This window comes from Periplaneta americana, chromosome 10 (genome assembly GCF_040183065.1).
Source record: "Periplaneta americana isolate PAMFEO1 chromosome 10, P.americana_PAMFEO1_priV1, whole genome shotgun sequence".
Lineage (NCBI taxonomy): Eukaryota > Metazoa > Arthropoda > Insecta > Blattodea > Blattidae > Periplaneta > Periplaneta americana.
This window is the reverse complement of record NC_091126.1, coordinates 1513074-1532037: the sequence shown is the minus strand read 5'-3', so window position 1 is coordinate 1532037 and position 18964 is coordinate 1513074. Positions and strand designations below refer to the sequence as shown.

The 18964-nt window shown below is 35.7% G+C and overlaps 1 protein-coding gene across 6 annotated transcripts in view; it reads right to left on the bottom strand.

Annotated features, from left to right (window-relative positions):
* Positions 1-5561: 5561 nt before the first annotated feature.
* LOC138707373 (exportin-T-like) overlaps positions 5562-18964 on the bottom strand; it is a 222958-nt gene continuing 209555 nt past the window's right edge. For 5 of the 6 annotated variants that reach the window (XM_069836689.1, XM_069836691.1, XM_069836690.1 and 2 more), the window contains one exon: positions 5562-7780. The gene's annotated coding sequence lies outside the window, so the exon portion shown is untranslated. The remainder of the gene's footprint in view (positions 7781-18964) is intronic. The other variant, XM_069836688.1, reaches the window with a different exon arrangement.

Below are 18964 nucleotides of genomic sequence, written 5' to 3'. Positions count from 1 at the left end.
ACCCTGCAGATCCCAGGACGACTTTGAATGCAGTGTCAATTCCAATACAGTCAACGCGCAAAAAAATTATGCATAAGATAATAGTGCATATTCCCGGCCAGATGAAATATAAAGCAATTTACCAATAAAAGCTTTAACAATTCTTCTACAAATTAAAACAAATATTATTATTATTATTTTCCTGTCAAAGCAGGGAGTGCTGCAGCTCCGCAGCTCTTATGGACGAGCCGCCCCTGCGTGATAGCTTCTGCTGAGAAATTTTGCTACCCCTTCCATTGTATTATATGAAATAGAAACGAAAATGAATGGCTAGAAAATGAATTAGGCTACTATTAGACGTAGTGGAGAAATTTGATGCAAATGTGAGAAAAGTAAAAATAAATATATTAACAAATGACAGACGAATTATTCACATATACAGTATATTTACCTCTAGGCTTGTAACTTGAGTAAAATATGATCAAACACGCTATTAGATTTGTTTTTGTTACGTTAGTGTATTTATCAGAATGTGAACGTGAGGCCAGCAGCCCGCTGGCTTGTCTGGGCGTCACAAGTTATGTTCTTTCATGTCCCTCCAGTCAAAATATTAACAACAATACGACTTACAAGAGAGTTTTTCCAGAATGTTGGATGCCGGTATCAAAATATAATTTTAATTTTTTATTGCTATTAGGTTTTAACTGGGTTTGAAACGGAATTGTGCATACTATGTTTCCACCGTGGAATTGTGGTAATTATTAGGTTTCGTCCATTTTCAACTTCCGCTTCAAAATTCTCTATAGCTCCTTTAGTGGAGCAGCAAAACTCGGGGTGAGACAAGTGGCCAACATGCTTGGAGCTCACATATTCAGTTTTTCTCAATCCCAATCTCCCTTGCAAAGACGCTTTTTCCGCGTATCTCTTAATGTTTCTCCTTCCTCCCATTCATTCATTCATTCATTTGTTTGTTTGTTCGTTCGTTACACGCTACATACGTGACTTCAAGCATGTGGCATGTAGTATGTCTAGAATTTTAAATCCCCGCGATATCTAGACTGTTTATACAATGCAAGGTCGGTGGTGACTCTACGTGACCAAGTCTCTTTCACTCACATTGAACTCGAGAGGAAGGTTGGGAACAATGCTGCACTCAGTTCACTCACTACCTCTGACTCGAGCTTACTTACATTTTTATTGACATTACCTTGAGATACGCAATAAGTGTACCAATATTAATCTAAAAAGCACACTCGAATTTCTTCCTACAATGCTTTTGTTAACATTAGGTATTAGTTGTAGTGACATAAAAAAAATGGAAATCTTAAAATATTTTCGGGAGTGTCTGGCCAAAGTGGGTTACTGGACGCGACCCTCCACCGAAGTGGCCGCGGCTTTGTTGCGTGAGAGGAGTTGCTACAGAGCAAACTGCATGTAAGTCCACGGCTTCACGAAAGCAGCTGGCAAAGAAGGCCATCAGAAAGAGCACACCGGCTACTGGAGGCGTGAAGGAGTTCCACTGATACTGTTCTGGAACAGTTGTTTTTCAATTGGCTAGTCTCTTAAAATGAGACAACTCATCCTGCTTAAGGTTTTTCTGTGGTTTTCCTACGGCGTTAAGACAAATGTCGGGATGAGCCTAAAAGAAATGGGTAATGGACCTACATTCCCATTTCATAAAGATTCCAGTATTTTTTCCAAATTTAAATTTTCAACATAGATGTCTTAGCTCAGCTTTCATAAATTACCCATTTACATGAGCGAGTTTACTAGACTCCACTCATACTGCGAAAAGACAAAGTATCTTTCAATGTGCAGACTTACACCTTCTGATCCTGCAGTCAGCGCCTCTAATGCCTCCCTCCCTCATATGTGATAACTAATAGGTTACGTCCATTTTCGGATTTTCCCCCTTCAAAATTTTCTAGAGCTCCTTCACGGGAGCAGCGAAATCTGAAGTGAGACAAGGGGCCAACAGGCTTGGAGCTCACATACTCCGTTTTTCTCAGCTCCGAACTCCCTTGCTAGGACGCGTTTTCGCGTACCTTTTAAAATTCTCCTTCTGTTTCCCTCTCTTTCATTTCATTAAAAAAAAATTTTGAACTTGATAAGAACTCAGGCACCACATAAAAATTCTTAGTCGCCTTGGCTAGCTGGCACCCAAAATTTGTCTACCCCTAATTTTTACATTAAGTAAAAGGCATCTAGATACTTTAGATCTAATTAAAGGTTCGAATTAAGAAATGAAAAAATATAAATGAAATAAAACAAATTACAATACGAGTGCATGCTTAGAAGCCTCTACACATTACAATCAATGACTGCAAACATTCTAAGTCTTTCAAATGCAAAATTTATCCTTCTTTCTGATAAAATACATTTTCTTCTTTCCTAATGAAGTGCTCACTACCAAATTCTTCTATTAGAGCACTAATCTCCAAGTGCTCCACTTTACATTTTTGTATGTTCACTGAACAGTAGACCTGAACTGTTGTAGATGCCGCTGAGCTATCTATACTCCATACATACATACATACACTGTTGCTGGTTATTTGGAGACAACCAAACTCAGGATTCTAGTTATGATGGTACTGCCAGTGTGACCAGAAAAATTTATGGGTTGCAAAGTAGGTTAAATGATTTTGAGCGAAAAGTACTCTTTATGCACTGCAATTCCCATAAGCTCAATCTAGTCATTTAAGACTACTTCGTGCAAAATATCAGATTTCATAACAGAACTACGTAACTACACATATTTTCTTTATTGAGAGACATTATTAAAACGTCATTAACAACCCACATCCTTTTCATAAGCACGTGCTGGCCTATTGCGTCACCTTGCTAGGGCTTGGGCGCTACTGTCGCATCAGCTGTCGAATGTTGGCAAAAAGAAGTGTTGTAGTTGCGCGACTGTATTTATTAGACTGTGATAGGAATTAAACCTCTGCTAATGTTTGTTCATGGTTCATGTTTTGTTCTCCTAAAAGACTACTTTGTTTCACTAAACTTCAAAGTGAAGTAAACATTGCTCAAATGGAACAAGAACATGATGTAATTGGGAAAGATCTTAAGAACCTAAGACCATTTTGTTCTACAAAATGGTGCATGTGATGTGTGTTCTTTCCCTTGAAATAATGGAAGGTAATTGAAAACCTCTCCCAGAATAAGGAAGTAACCAATAAAACTCAAATTAATTTTTCAGAAGAAAAATATTTTCAGGGGCATATTTCGTTAGGCCTATATTTACTAGAAAAATCATTTGACTAATCAAGGACACAAGTTTATTCAGTTACTAATGCAATAATTTATTGTTGTAAATGAATGCTTTAAAATTTATTTTTCCACCTGAATTATGTATTTCAATAATTTGATGTTACATCCGTTTTCCAGGGAGTTCTTCAATTATGAAATTTTACTTTCGTTTCTCCATGAATTAAGTCTGAAAGAAAAAGGTACAAAAGATCGAGATTTCTATAAGACTACAGTGAGATTTGAGAATCTTCTGATGCTACACTTATGTATAAAATTATTTGATAGAAGCAGAAACAGTTAACACTTCCAGAAATACAGTCTGAATTTTCATGAATTTCAGGTGGAAATTCTCTTGAGTCCGTGTTTGAACTATTTTAGCTTGAAACTATAAGCCAGACTTCTGTTCTGTGCCTCAAAGGACCTCAGTTGAAACGACCAAGGAAAAATGTAAAAAGTGTGATGACTATCATTCATCAACTTATTTTTGTGCTACACCAAAGGAGAAATTACATAAGCGTAACAGATTAGGCCAACAGAATTCTTCAGCAGCATTTTGCTTGTGATACAATGAAAATTCTTTCAGAATAGAAAACTTTGCCGTGTGAAAAGGAGACGTAAATTCAGTGTTACAGTTTTATAAAAATGGCTTTGATGCCAATTGTCTGAAGCACAGGAACATGTGCTTAGATAGGCGTATAGCCAAAGTGAAAGTTGTAGTTTAAAGTGCTTAGATGACATAGTTTCATTTCTCGAACATTCTGGAAAAGGTTCCACTATCAGTACCAACTGAACAATTACCAATTACCAATTAAGCAATGAGGCATCTAAAAACTTATTTTAGATCAACTATGAAAGCAGAACGTCTCAATAGTCTTGCAATATTGCATATACACAAGCAGTTAACTAAATCACACTGACTGTCTCCTCTTTCACTGCTGAAGAAAATAAAGGTATTATTATTATTATTATTATTATTATTATTATTATTATTACTTAAAACTGTTGTTAATTTCACTTATATTACAGAGTACTTCAATGCTTATGTTCCTTACTGTGCATAATCGCACAGTAAAATAGATGCTGAGTCAGTTTGGTAGTGAATTGACGTGTTACTCAGTTTTGTGTTAAAATTCTAATCTTTGTGAGTTTGGTTTAGAATTTGTCAGAGAATTGAGATGTTACTCAGTTTTGTAGTTCTATTTATTTTATTTTATTGTATTATTTTACGACGCTGTATCAACATCTGAGGTTATTTAGCGTCTGAATGAAATGGTGATAATGCCGGTGAAATGAGTCAGGGTCCAGCACCGAAAGTTACCCAGCATTTTCTCATATTGGGTTGAGGGAAAACCCCGGAAAAAACCTCAACCAGGTACGATGTAAGAGTAATGGAACAGAGAAAAATTCCCTCCGGCGCCGGGATTTGAACCCGGGTTTTTTTCAGCTCTACGTGCTGATGCTTTATCCACTAAGCCACACCGGATACCACCCCGGCGTCGGACAGAATCGTCTCAGATTAAGCTCCAACTCTTGGGTTCCCTCTAGTGGCTGCCCTCTGCACTACGTCATAGATGTCTATGAACGTAGGACTGAAGTCCACACATGTGCTGAGGTGCACTCGTTATGAGTGACTAGTTGGCCGGGATCCGACGGAATAAGCGCCGTCTTAAATCACGAAGTGATTTACGCATATCATATATATTATTTTAATGTACCAAAGTGGACTTCAGTCCTACGTTGACGATGTTGGTTCCATTTTCCTGGTTTCATTGTGATGTTAGTAAGTTTGATGGCCCCAAATGCTACTAACCATTCTGTACTAAGTATGTATAAGCATAACATACAGTATATATTTGTGTGTGTGTGTGTGTGTGTGTGCGCACGTGCATGCAAATAGAAAACTGAACTTAAAACCTTTCATTTTTATCTTCCTAGGGGCAATCGAATTATTTCACAACAGGTAACAGGGAAGGGCATCTGAACTACATTGACGTTCGCAAGAATGAATAGGCTGTCACACAAGCCTGAACTGTTCTATTACCACATAGCTGCTGAGGTTCATGCAGTTCCACAATTATTTCATGAACATAGAAAATGACAATTTATTACTTATTAGCTAATACATAAGAAATAAGGAATTTACATTCTTTTGTGAATTACATTTTTTTCCAAGTTTTCGTGCTATCAGTTCCTAACAAGAATTGAATCAAATCCTCATCAAAACTCTTTAAAATTCCTATGTTTAACATGTACAGTAATAGCAATGGGATAACTGAGGTAAAGTCTAACATTCTAATTCAAATACAGTGTAACACGAAAATTATAAAGTATACGAGAAGTTAAATAAATTTTAATTGTCCCTGATTACAATAAATTTACCCATAAAGAAAGAAAGAAAGAAAATCTCTCTCTCTTCTTCTTTTTTATATTTTCTTTTTACAATTACAAAATGAAAACAGTATTTACACAAATTCTTTAATGTATTCACCCTCACACATTGTTGACAATGCATCCATCTTCACATCATGCAGAAATTACATTGGTCCTTCAGAGTGATTAAAAGTGAGTTTCATTACAAGAAAACATTAGTATATTAAAGGAAGGGATAAAGGCAGTGGAATTACAATGATAGAGCACAAATATGATCATATAAAATTTATTTGCAGCAGTCATAAGACTAATCTACAACAAATGAAAGAGATTAAATTACAAATGAAATAAATAACAGAAAAGTAACTGCTAATGCGCTGCCATATCCTATTAAACCATAATTAGGGAGCAGATGTTGACGAAATGTCTTTATTTTTCTTTCAACTTTAAAATGATGCCCTTTAATACAGTGATTAACTTTATTTTATAACAAAACAAAAAAAAAATGTAGTTTTTATATCACATTTTTGTCCAGTGTTATTTTTTTTAATTTTTGGGATAATTAAAAATCATTCTGTCCAATTGTTATTGCTTTTTATAACACTTAAAAATTTTCATTTCATTTGCTAGCAATATTTACATACAAATCATAATTGCTGCTTTTCCACTGCTTGATATTTTTCTTTAATAAGGTAACTGACCTTCAGTCGGCAGTCATAGTGATCTGATAAGGTGAAAAAAAAAATGTGATGAAAGTAGATTTCATGTCGAGAGTCAGGAACAGGCTGGGTGGGAGAGGGAAACAAACAAAATAAGACTAAGTAATTAAAAAGAATACACATGTTAATTTTTTATCTCATCAATTGAAAATGACCCATCATAAAAATTTAAGTAATAGAAACATTAATGTATTGCACAATAATTATTGAAATTATCAATGAAGTTATATTGTAAACAATGACACTGTAGCAGGATTTTATGTAAATAATGAATGATATGAACACTGCAGATTAAAATAAGAAATAAAAAATATTATAGTAATTCTATTATTTTCGTTGCTATCAATAAATATTAGTTTTACTTCAGTTAAAAAAGTATACCTTATTCTATGTTGAAGTATAAAACCATGGTCATCCGTGAATTTAAAACTAATTTTTTAATACAAGGAAATCAAAAACAAGAATGTCTTGTCTTCATTAGGAATTCCCTGACTTTAATTTATTAAATTTTAGGACATTTTATTGGTCATTTTTCAGCTACTTTTAGGTCATCAACAGCTGCTGCCTAATCACAATCAATCTTGAAAGGGAAGCACATTGTGAAGTATTGTTCCTCATATACAAACATGATCGAGAAGAAACTTAGTCACTGCATGTTTTAAAATCTTCATAAACAGGCTCCAGTTCCCACATCAGTGTTTTCAATTTTACTATCAAGAAATTGTAACAAGAGATTCTGTACAGGTCCACTGTAAGATGAATAATATTTTCGGCAATTCAAGTTCTGTGAAATAACACAATGACTCTATTCTCTACACACTCTGATACCTGTATATTTTTACACGATTAAACTATGTTCTGTTTCAGTGACAGATATTGTCGGATGTCACATGTGCATGAGCATGGGTCATAAAGGTCTTTAGAAGAAATTGGAGAATAGGAACCCAATTCAAAATAGTAGTTGCCTTTAAGATATCAGAAAGCCAGAAAAATCTTTTTACATGATGTCTATCACATAAGGAAATTCATCTAAAGATTGGTAATAAGAATGCCGCGTGACAGTGACCCTCCCTTTGAAATGTCGCCAATAAAACCAATTTGCTCCTTCAAGTTTCTCTGTGTGATAGGCATCCTATAACATATATTTTAGAGAGATTGCTTAGTTTACTGTTATTTGTTTTGGAAACTATTTCCAGTTACAAATATTAATGATGGCATTTCCAAACTGGGTTAATATTCTCAAATTGTTTTGATGACCCAAGATGCTGGAACTTGATGATTCATATCTGACAGAATTATAGGGCCCTTACACACGAGCGACTTTTAGCCGCCAAGCTCGACTGCAAAAAGCAGTCGGTCTGCTGCCAACATGAGCGGTTCTTCGACGGCAGAAGCAGTCGACACGAGCGACTCTGCAGTCATACGGGCGTTGTGTGTCGTCTGTTCCGGCAGCAGTCGAACTGCAAAAGGTGTGTCATTTTTCACTCGTATTGTAATAATGCACGTCGAGGAAGAACTAATTGTATTATTTCTTCTCTGGCCTAGAAAAAGACGTGTTAAATGTAGAAAATATTGGAAACATCGGATTGTCTTTCAATGAGCGCAGTATTCCCAATTTCACTACCTTTTTCACGAGCTTCGTGCCTATGAAGATAATTTTCTTCACTACTTCAGAATATCAGGACTATCATTCGATCATCTGTTGGAAAAAGTGACAGACGATGCAGAACTAGGAAAATTTTTTCTGAATCTTCTGTGAGGTCTGAGAGAAGGAAAGTTAGAAACATATTGCAGGCCACCGGCGTCATTCGGCTAACGTGCTCGCCTGTCGATCCGGAGTTGCACTCGGGTGTGGGTTCGATTCCCGCTTGGACTGATTACCTGGTTGGGTTTTCCTGAGGTTTTTCTCAACTGTAAGGCGAATGTCAGGTGATCTATGGCGAATCCTCGGTCTCATGTCGTCAAATAACATCTATCACCAATCCTATCGACTCTAAAATATCTAGTGGTTGATACAGCGTCGTTAAATTACCACACACACTGCAGTCTCAAAAAAGGAGTAACTTCTCTTTCTGACACAGATAAGCTTGACAGATCAGGGAAAGAAAGATGCTGCTAATTTTGTGAAGGAAATTTCAATTACTACACCGAAACGTGTCGCAAAATAAAAAGAGCGTACATGTCAGCTGCCATAAAGCCTATTCCACTAACTCCTGAGAAAGCTTTGCCTCTTGTTACAAAATAAATATTTTACCTCTAACTGCTGTACAAAGTTTGATCATAATCTGATAGATAGAAGGAAACTTATTAAATTTATCTAAATTCACCCCTATAATGGGATAGTTTCCTTTGCACAAATATAATTGGAGCTTGTACACAAAACAAATAGCCTATGTTACCCTTAACTACCGTACAATTTTGATGAAAATCTGTTTCGTATGAGAAAAGGTATTAATTTTATCTAAATTCACCCCTACAATGGGACAGTTTCCTTTACACAAGTATAATGAGAGTTTGTATACAAAACAAATATACTGCCTATAGCTACTGTGCAAATTTTAATGAAAATCTGTTAGATAGGAGAAAAGTTATTAATTTCCTCTAAATGCACCCCTTTCTCTCAAACGTAACAAGAGTTGCTTTACAAAACAAATATACTCCCTGTAACTACTGTACAAAGTTTCATGAAAATCTGTTAAATAGGTGAAAAGTTAATAATACGAGTAGTTGTTAATTTTTCTCTAAATTTAGCACCTGTAATGGGTAGTTTCCTTTATAGAAACGTAATCGGAATTTGATACAAAACAAATATACAACCTATAACTACTGTACAATGTTTCATGAAAATCTGTTAGATAGAAGAAAACTTATTAATTGTTCTCTAAATACGTCCCCCGTAAGGGGTAGTTCCCCTTGTACCAACGTAATCAGTTTGTATACAAAACAAATATACTACCCGAAATTATTGCACAAAGTTTTATGAAAATCTGTTAAATAGGAGAAAGTTAATAATTTTCTCTAGATGCAACACATAAGGGGTAGTTTCCCTTATAAAAACTTTATCAAAGTTTGTATAAAAGACAAATATACTACGTGTAACTACTGTATAAAGTTTCATGAATATCTATTAAATAGGGGAAAAGTTATTGATTTTCTCTAAACGCACCCTTTATAGCGAGTAGTTTCATTTATACAAACGTAATCAGAGTTTGTATACAAAAAATGTACTACTTGTAACTACTGTACAAAGTTACATGATAATCTGTTAAAAAGGAGAAAAGATATTAATTATATCCAGCTAAATGTAATGTTTTGAACCATTGCGTGTCACCGACCTTGGCGGCTAAAAGCCGTCCGTGTGTAAGCGGGGACCGACTGCAAGACAGCGGCTGCAGTCGGTCTGCTGTCGGGGTCAGTGCTCATGTGTAAAGCAACCGGCGTTTTCCATTTAAATACATTACCGACTGCATCCCCGCGACAAGCAGCTAAGGTCAACTGCTTTTTGCAGTCGACCTTGGCGGCTAAAAGTCGCTCGTGTGTAAGGGCCCTAAATGCTAATTGGCCGATTTTATTAAAGAATAAACTAAAAGTATCCCACATAATACCATTACAGAGTATTTATGGTCTGAGAATCTGTTTATGTTCGGAGCAATTAAATTTTGTTTGTTTGTGCTTACTAGTTTTGTGTATGGCATGCTAAAGCACTGAACTTCTTTCTTGTACAGTTTATGATTTGGCAGAAATGGATTACATTTATATTTATTATTTAGATTATCCCTACAATTAAAAGATATGTAGAACATTAAACATGGAAAGTATTGCGGAATTAATTAGATAAGAATGGAATATATTAGTTCAAGAAATAAAATAGCCAGAGCAAAAGCCACAAAATACATATAAATTATAATTCTGGGAGGATAAGCAGAGGAAATGGAACAGGAGAAGAATGAGTCAATGTACGACACTGTATTCAACATGGACGTGAGCAAAGAGGAAATTGAAGAGGTCTACAGGGTCGGAAGAGGGTTGAGTCGGCCTATCGTGGTTAAATTAAAAAAACATGTTAATGAAGGAGAAAATTCTGTGTAGAAGAAAGTATTAAAAAAATTCAAATATTCGACTTGAGATGGATTACGATTATGAGACGAGATGTAGAAGAAGATTGTTGCTACCGTTTATGTGGACAGCTAGGAAGAACGGACATTTTGCAAGGCTGTATGGAGATAAATTGAACATCAATAATGAGACTTTCGATCTAGAATTTTGTCTAGAAAATTTAAATCAAAAGGAGTTGGAGACAGAGGTTATGAAAGGAAACAGGAAGGATTTGAAAATGAAAATGAGAAAAATTATAAATAAGCAAATGGGTGGAAGAAGTGAGATTAGTAGCAGAAATGTTAAGACAGGATTTAATTAGTTCAGGACAATCCAAAGCGAGGACATTAACCACACAAAGAATGTCTGACAAAGCAAGTTCAGGAAGAGTGGAAGCAGACATGTATGATGTCATGTAAAGGAGAGATGCGTGGTCACATATGTCTATCATCACCATGCAGGCAACAATTACTGAAGACTGCTGACAATAGCAGAAGAGATAAGATGACGAGTCAGCTGATGGCGGGAAGAGTAGGTCATAGAATGAAGGTCAGGAAGGATGATAAGGTAAAACAACCAAGACGTCCTGAGTCGACAAGGAGGGGAAGTAAAGAAGATCTGGTTAGTCCATCTACTTGTGAGGGGAAGAAAGGAGGAAATAAGGGACCGCAGAATTACAGTCTATGAAGTTGTGCTTAAGGGGGGGGGAAGTGATAAAGAAAGACAAAATATAATTCATTAAAATTTTTTTCATATTCATGGAGTTCCAACGTCGAAAGCACGTATCATAGCCAATACAGAACGAAGTGCAGACAGAATCATTCGATAAGTAACACCCTATCAAAACTATTGGTTAAAGTAAAATTGATATTGTCATTTCGAAGTAATTTATTGCCTTTATTTGACTATGTTAACATTTAAGTATATGTTATTTTTCTATAGTGATGGACATTTGCAAAATGTTTTAACAGCAATAGTGAAATAAAAGTAATGTCACGTGAATATACAAACTTAAAAAATAAGAAAAACAAAGCTATAAACGATGACCGAACATAGTAACTTTTGTAGTAGTTTGTGTCACAATAGGTGACCAAGCACTTTACCAACGAGCTACTGGTACCACACATTTTGGGAAGAAGACTTTGCCAATATGCTTTCCACATGTATGCGCGCTGAAAGTCGCGGGATCTGAAGATTTATTTGTTAAATTTTTTTATATAGTTTTGTGAGATACGTTATTATCTAAATTAGAGACAGATAATGGCGGAACAGGATAAGGTTTGTTCAAAAGGCATGGCAGGGAAAACAGTGAGTAGAATCATAGAAATAGTACGATACAAAATTCCTTTACAGTTGTACAGCACGGCTGCTATGAAGATGTTTTTCTTTCCTTGAGTGTACATAGCTTCTGAAAGGAATGTTTACAACTAGAGGTAAGCCAAGCATATTATATTACACGACAAATATCAATACCATTTCCACTCACAGTATTAGTATGTCGTGTCTCTGTATCAAAGAAAGACAGTAAAATTGGAAGGGTTAGTGTTACGCAACACATGTGAATACCAAATGTAGCTAAAAATAGTATTGTGAAAAAGAGGGTCTTACAAGATGAGAATATTGCATTGGTACAGTGAAGAAATAGTTGTCTTTTTAATAAAGGATGACATTTCAACATACGATTATACAGTATTTAAAGGATATTACAATAGATGAAAGTGAAGAAAATTCGATGTCCCAATAGATGCTTGTACTTAAATTCTTGAATATGATTGGTGGCTTTTTTTAAATTAGTTGACAAGCATTCAGATGAAGAAAGAATATTTTCAGCTCTACAAAGCAAGGGAAGTTGTGGAGTTATGCAACATTCAAAACTACGATCTCAATGTTATTACTCATGAAGTGTACGCAAGAAAAAAACCAGGAAATCTATTCTTGCATTCTAAGTTGTAAATTCCAAAGTATTGCAATGAAATCCTGAGACTCTTACGATGGATTCTGAGGAAGTTGCTCTTCTTTCATTAAAAGAAGCGTTTCCCAAGGATGAGATCAAAAGGCATAATTATCATTTCAATCAAAAGTTCAGTAGCTAGCTAGGCCTACTTCTATCTTATGATGAAAGATTAACACAGTAATGAACTTGGTAATTTAATCAGTGAAAATTCAAGGATTCAACTCCACTTGAGTATGTGTGGAACACTGGTATACCTACTGACTGAGGACAGAAACTACTTGGTTATGTGTAATCGAAAATTGTCCTGTCAGTGAGAGTATAGTAGAATTCAACCACTAGTTTTTAAGGAAGTGAAATAAGAAATAAAGTAAACAATTTAGGTTAAACCTTCTGAGAGGGCACATTCAAACATATTCATTTTTATTATCAACGTAACAACAGAATATGTACTGTATATTTTTAGTAGAGCCATCGATGTAGCTCAGTCGGCAGACTCGCTGGCCTGCTGATTGGGAGCTGCGCTCGGGCTTGGGTTGGATCCCCCATTTGGTATGATTGACTGGTTTCTTCCGAGGTTTTCCCCGGCTGTGGGACTAATGCCAGGTAGTATATGGCGAGTCCTCGGCCTCACTTCACTTCACCCCTCTTTGGTCTGATTACCTGGCTGGGTATTTTCCGAGGTTTCCCTAACCGTAAGGCAAATGCCAGGTAATCTGTTGGCAAATCCTCGGCCTCACCTCATCTCACTACTTCTCGCCAAAAAATAGTAAAAATTGAAATTGTAAAAAAGTTTGTAATTGTAATCTTGTAAAATTTTGACTTGATCCACATCTTAAAGCTTCATTGCTAATGTAAGATCTATGGAATATAATAAATGAAATGAAAAAAAGCCGAATACTACGATCTTTATATGCTAGACATGGCATTAATCTAAATGAGAGAGGGAGAGATGACATATGACGACCATTATTGCACACTGTATTGTGTCTACCAAGTCAAGTTTAACATCGATTCGCATAGTTTAGAGTGTGTTCTTTCCTGTTGTGAATTCTGTTTGTGTAAAATCCGTTGTAACTGAGTGTAGAAGTCAGCGATTTTTGCAAATTGTATTTTGTCCATATTCGCGATTTGTGCAAACCATATTTTGTTCACAACAACATTTTTTGTAATGTTATCCTGAAATTTTGTATTATAGGAGTTTGCACTCCAATGTAAAATTTACACTTGCATATCATTAATAATACTGAGTTAACATTGTGATCAAGTTCCAGATATAACTAAGTTTATGCCACCATGCCAGCGCAAAGAGGAGTGTTTCCTTTCAGGGAGCTGTTTGAATGTGACACTACTGCTGGATCAAAAAAAATCAGGAGGATGATGTAGGGAGAGAAGAGAGGGTAATGGCAACAAAGATAAAATTGCAGCCAAAAGGGAAAAAGTTACGTTTCATATCACATTTAAATGTCAAAGAAAGTCACTATGGCAGCAAGAAAACGCAGAGCTATGTGTAAAACAAATATTTGAAATGTGCAATGCTGGCATGCCACGGAATCTTCAGTCGACACTAAATTCAGCACTTGTAGTTACCACCTACTGGTCTACAGAGAAATAGAATAATAGAATTCTTGTCAAATTGGGAACTTACAAGCTGAAAGCCAACATTTTCCATCAATATTCACAAAATTCTGCTACTTATTCCTCAGCTATGTAACTGGTGCAGCAGATCAGTCTCATTTCAGCCCTCTGTAACTTCTTTGAAAAAATCCAACTCCCTAAGTGGAAAAGTTAAGGTTTTTCACAGATGGCTCTGGAGTGCAAAATAGAAACATTAACGTTGTGTATGTTTTGATATTTTATCTTCTTGCACCCTGAAAGAACACTTTCCTTCCTTGTGAGTGGCCATTCTTTTCTTCCGGAAGATAGAGTTTTCAGGGTCGTTGAAAAACAACTTCGAAAACACTCTGAGATATTAACGCTGAATGAATATAATACAATTTATGACTCGGTAGGCTTCTTTTTCATTGGATCATATGAGGAGACTTCAAGTCACTAAGTGATTTAATGAAATGAAGTGGTTGATTATAAGGTCACCAGAAGATGGAAATTGCATTGTGTCACTCAAAATGGAGCCCACTTACTGTGCTGATGACCCTTCGAAACCAGTTACTCCCATGTTGAAAACAAGAAATTCAAGAAGTCTTATTCCAGAACCACCAGTGTCCAAGGCAAAATGGAAACTTCAGCAGTGGTTTGTAGTGAGGATGATGATAATATTGGATTGTAATGGTAGTTATAAATATTTGCACATTAAAACTTACATTAGCACATTTTGTTTTCTTTTTAATAACTTATGCTCTTGTATTGATGTTGAAATAGTATAAATTCTATATTTCATTCATATACCAATTTAGATATTAATGATTATGGTTTAATTTGACATTTATTTTTGTATTTGAAATGATCAAATTGCATTAAGTTAAAAAAAATCTTCAATATGCAGGAAATCTGAAAATATTTTATTTTCCATATTATCCAATTTAGAATGTGTAGAGGTGAGATTCAGGACTCTTTCTTTGATAAATAGCTCTCAGTTTTGTTTTTCGTCTCCTCTAACTATATAATTTTAATATCTGAACATACTAATATAGTTTAAAATGATGCTCCTCATATAAATTAAATTAGACCAAGTTGTAAGGTCTACACAAACTTGAATCATAGAGAAAATAAACAGTATCTCAAGGTGACATACACATATTCTTTTATTATATTTTTTGTGCAACCAGAAACAATTTAGTTTCAGTTACAATCCTGTCTACATTACATAACCACAATCATACTTTATTTTACATTCGATCTTTGTTATCTCGCTGAACAAACACAAATACAATGACACACTTCTGAACATAAGCACAGATTCACAAACTCACAAGAAATGGCTAGTATCATAGTCCCTGTATATTTATCTTCAAATCTCTCCCATGTTTATGGAATGCATAACAATTTTAATGGAAAGTTACAATTCTTTGTGAGAAATACTGGAGCCCCAATAATGACAAATTCAATACAAAAATTAGTTCTATTCATAGTCAACCTATATGTATTCAAATGAGGAACTATACAATATATTCACACATATTTCCCTTACATATATTTGTTTGTTAATGAAAATGAGAGATTCCGAGGACTTCATTTTTCTCTACAGAAGTAATACATACATAATAACAACAATGAAGGACTATAAATGGCCTTACTTCAGTCTTCAGTGTCACAATACTCATCCAAACATTGCTTATGTTGCCCCATTACACCAGCACTGACAAGGGAACATCACTCAATGTGAGGAGAACTTCTAAACAATTGAACGAACACCCTGAAAAGTGTTGGAATTCTTAATATTACATCCTGCGATACTAGTCCTTTTGTTAGGATAAAAGTAATAAAAGTGATTTTTGAACAATAAAGTCAAATTAATTCATACAAGGCCTCCACATAAAATATTTTCTGACCTCTTCAGTAACCAAGAACTCAATTTCGCAATAAACCAGCTTAAAAACAAACGGTCGCCCAGTTAAGACAATATACATCCAAAATTTCTAAAACATATGGGACGAAAGCTAGGAAAATGTTGCTAAAATTCTATAATAAAATGTGGGAGACTAGTCTTGTACTCTCCTAATGGAAAACAGCGATAGTAATTCAAATTCTGAAGAAAAACAAAGATCCCTGTAATATTGCGAATTACAGGTCTATTTCTCTCACGAAACTTATGGAGAGAATGGTAAACGGAAGATTGAACTAGTACCTCGAAACCAACAACATTCTCGCAGGATCAACAAACCAACAAGTACCCACGCTTTTCGAACACATCAGAAATGCCCTTGATGCAAGAAACATACAAACAGCTGTATTAATTGAATTTGTATCTGGATACGATCTAGTGTGGAAAGAGAAGCAGATCCTTAAACTGTCGAAGATTGGCATCAAGTTTCACATGATAAACTGGATTAAAGCATTCATCGGACAGAGATCATGTAAAGCTAGATATGGTATCACCTTTTCCAATCTAACGTCCTTCAAACAGGCTTACCCCAAGAAGCAGTACTCTCTTCAATGTCTACATCAACGACTTAGCTGAACTATTGCAGAGAATTACAGGCGTCAAATGCTTAGGCGTACTATATGCGGATGATCTTGTGTATGGTACGAACACGCCCTTGCACTGCTAGTAAACTGGTGTGACGAAAATGGTACCGGTCATAAACACAGAAGAAACCGCATACCAGACTTTCTCATTGACTCATCACAGCATAATACAAGGAAACGCCCTTACTAGAGTAACGTTTGACTCAAAATTATCATGGAGGAATCACGTCACCAGAGTAGGTAGATGAGCGAGCCTACTAAAGCGCCTTTGCTAGCTGTTCTCACCTACAAGACGTACTATTGCTGTGCTGGAGAAGAGACACAACCAGGCAATCAACACCCACTGACGTAATGCTTTTGGCCCCAGGGTCAGCTATCGAAGAGAAGTCTTTGCTTCTATCCGAGAAATTACTACGGATCTAGTGACACATACTGGAAGGATTATGACATGGATAGGCATTTACTGGTTCGTGAACCGGAAGTGCTTCAAAACTTTCCTCCAATGCCAAGAGATGGGGCTGTGATTTACAGTACTGGTCTGTTTGTATCATTCGTTCTGTACCGTACAAATCAAAACAATTGAAGTCAGAAACAAAGGGATATAAGAGAACTTTAGTTAGTTTTGACAACATGTGATTGAAAATGTTTAAGTTTTTGTAAATTCCGTGAAATTTTAATTCTAATGTATGATCCAGTTAAAGATATAGCCCTTTGCTTATGCTTTAGCTTACCCTGATGCACTTAACTATTTCTTTATAAATGTCACTTGTACCCCTTTACACCTGTCCCCTTCAATTCGAGTTGAATTATTGTCATGGCACTTTCAAAGACAATAAAACAATCATTTAAACGCAAATTTCATGATGAATGGAAAGAAAAGCTGTTTTTTTATGTTGCCAAAGGAGAAAATATTCATTGCCTTTTATGCTCAAAAATATTAAATATTAATAGGTGTTTTCAAAGACATTACGTGACCAAAGGCTCTTGCCGATGTCTAAAGCAATTCATTAGTGAAAGTAGCTGGAAAAATGTTAGGAATACCTACATGTTTTTAAAAATGATTTTGTTTTTAATTTTCTGCTCGAATTAATATCACTGCAAAATAATAGTTTTTTTTTCTTAATTAAAACTTCACACGGAATTTACGAAAGCTTAAACATTTTCAACCACATTTTTTCAAAAGTAACTAAAATGCTTCTGACTTGTCAATTGTTTTGTTCTGTACGGTACAGAACGAGTGATATGAAGAGACCAGCCCCACCTCTGGACACTGGAGGAAAGTTTCGAAACATTTCCAGTTTGCGAACCACCATGATTTACGACAACAGATCAAGAAACCTCAAAACACAGTCGGGCCTCAAGCCTCCCCCTGGGAGATAACGAAGTGCAACTTTCTACCAAACTCCTTGATCACTCCATCAAATCAAATTTCTCTCAGGATCAACTACAGCTACTGGACCTTGAAACTTTTAACATGATAGATGGCTCCAGATTTTCACCAATGGGTCACAGATCGACAATAATGTAAATGCAGGTGTGGGTGGCTACTGTGAACTCTTCCCCTTTTATGCAGCTGTGGAACACAACAAATCTGCATTTGATGGAGAAATAGAGGCCATCAAAATAGCACTAGATCAACTTAGCTACCAGCATGCTGCCTTACTGTCTGATTCGCAATCAGCAATACAAGCCATAGGAAATGAGAAGCCTCCAAAAACAGCTGAAGTTTATTGATGCAGAAAGTTGTACTGCTTAATGAAAAAGATGAAACCATAGTTCTTCAATGGATCCCCGGTCACTGCGGCATCATAGGAAATGAGTATGCCGATGCCCTTGCAAAGAAGAGAGCTATAATTTTGCAAACTGTAGACCGTAAAATATCTTTCCATACAGCCAAATCTACAATCAAGGGAGCATTTAAGACAATAAGAAAGAGCAAGCTGAAAGTATGAACAATGGAGAAGCAATGGACTGGGCACAGGACAGAACCATCCTGCCCTCTGTGATCGAGAGGAGGAAATGGATGGAAACCACTTGATGATGTCCAGCACTGCACAGTGGGCCAGAATTCGAGAAAAGCAGGAAAAAAATAAAAACTCAACTTACTTTATTCCCCAGTTTGACCTTCTGGATCTGTTAACAGATAACCATAGGTTAAGAAAATCAACCCTAGAGACCAAACATAAACAGACGTGTTTATATATAACAATTCTCATCTGCACTTCCTTGAGGGAGCGTTACGTCTCATCGCTAGTTGTGTGTTAGCAGTGAACTTTGTTGGTTGTTAGTTTGGTGTCAGTACATTATTGTGAATATCTGAAGTATGGAAAAGAAAGCTACAGATATGCACTTGCAAATCAATATAGTTAAAAATTCTCATTATTTCATCAGTCATTTATATTGAAGGTGTTAACAAGCTGATGTAATCAGCGAGTGAAATTTTTATTTTCTA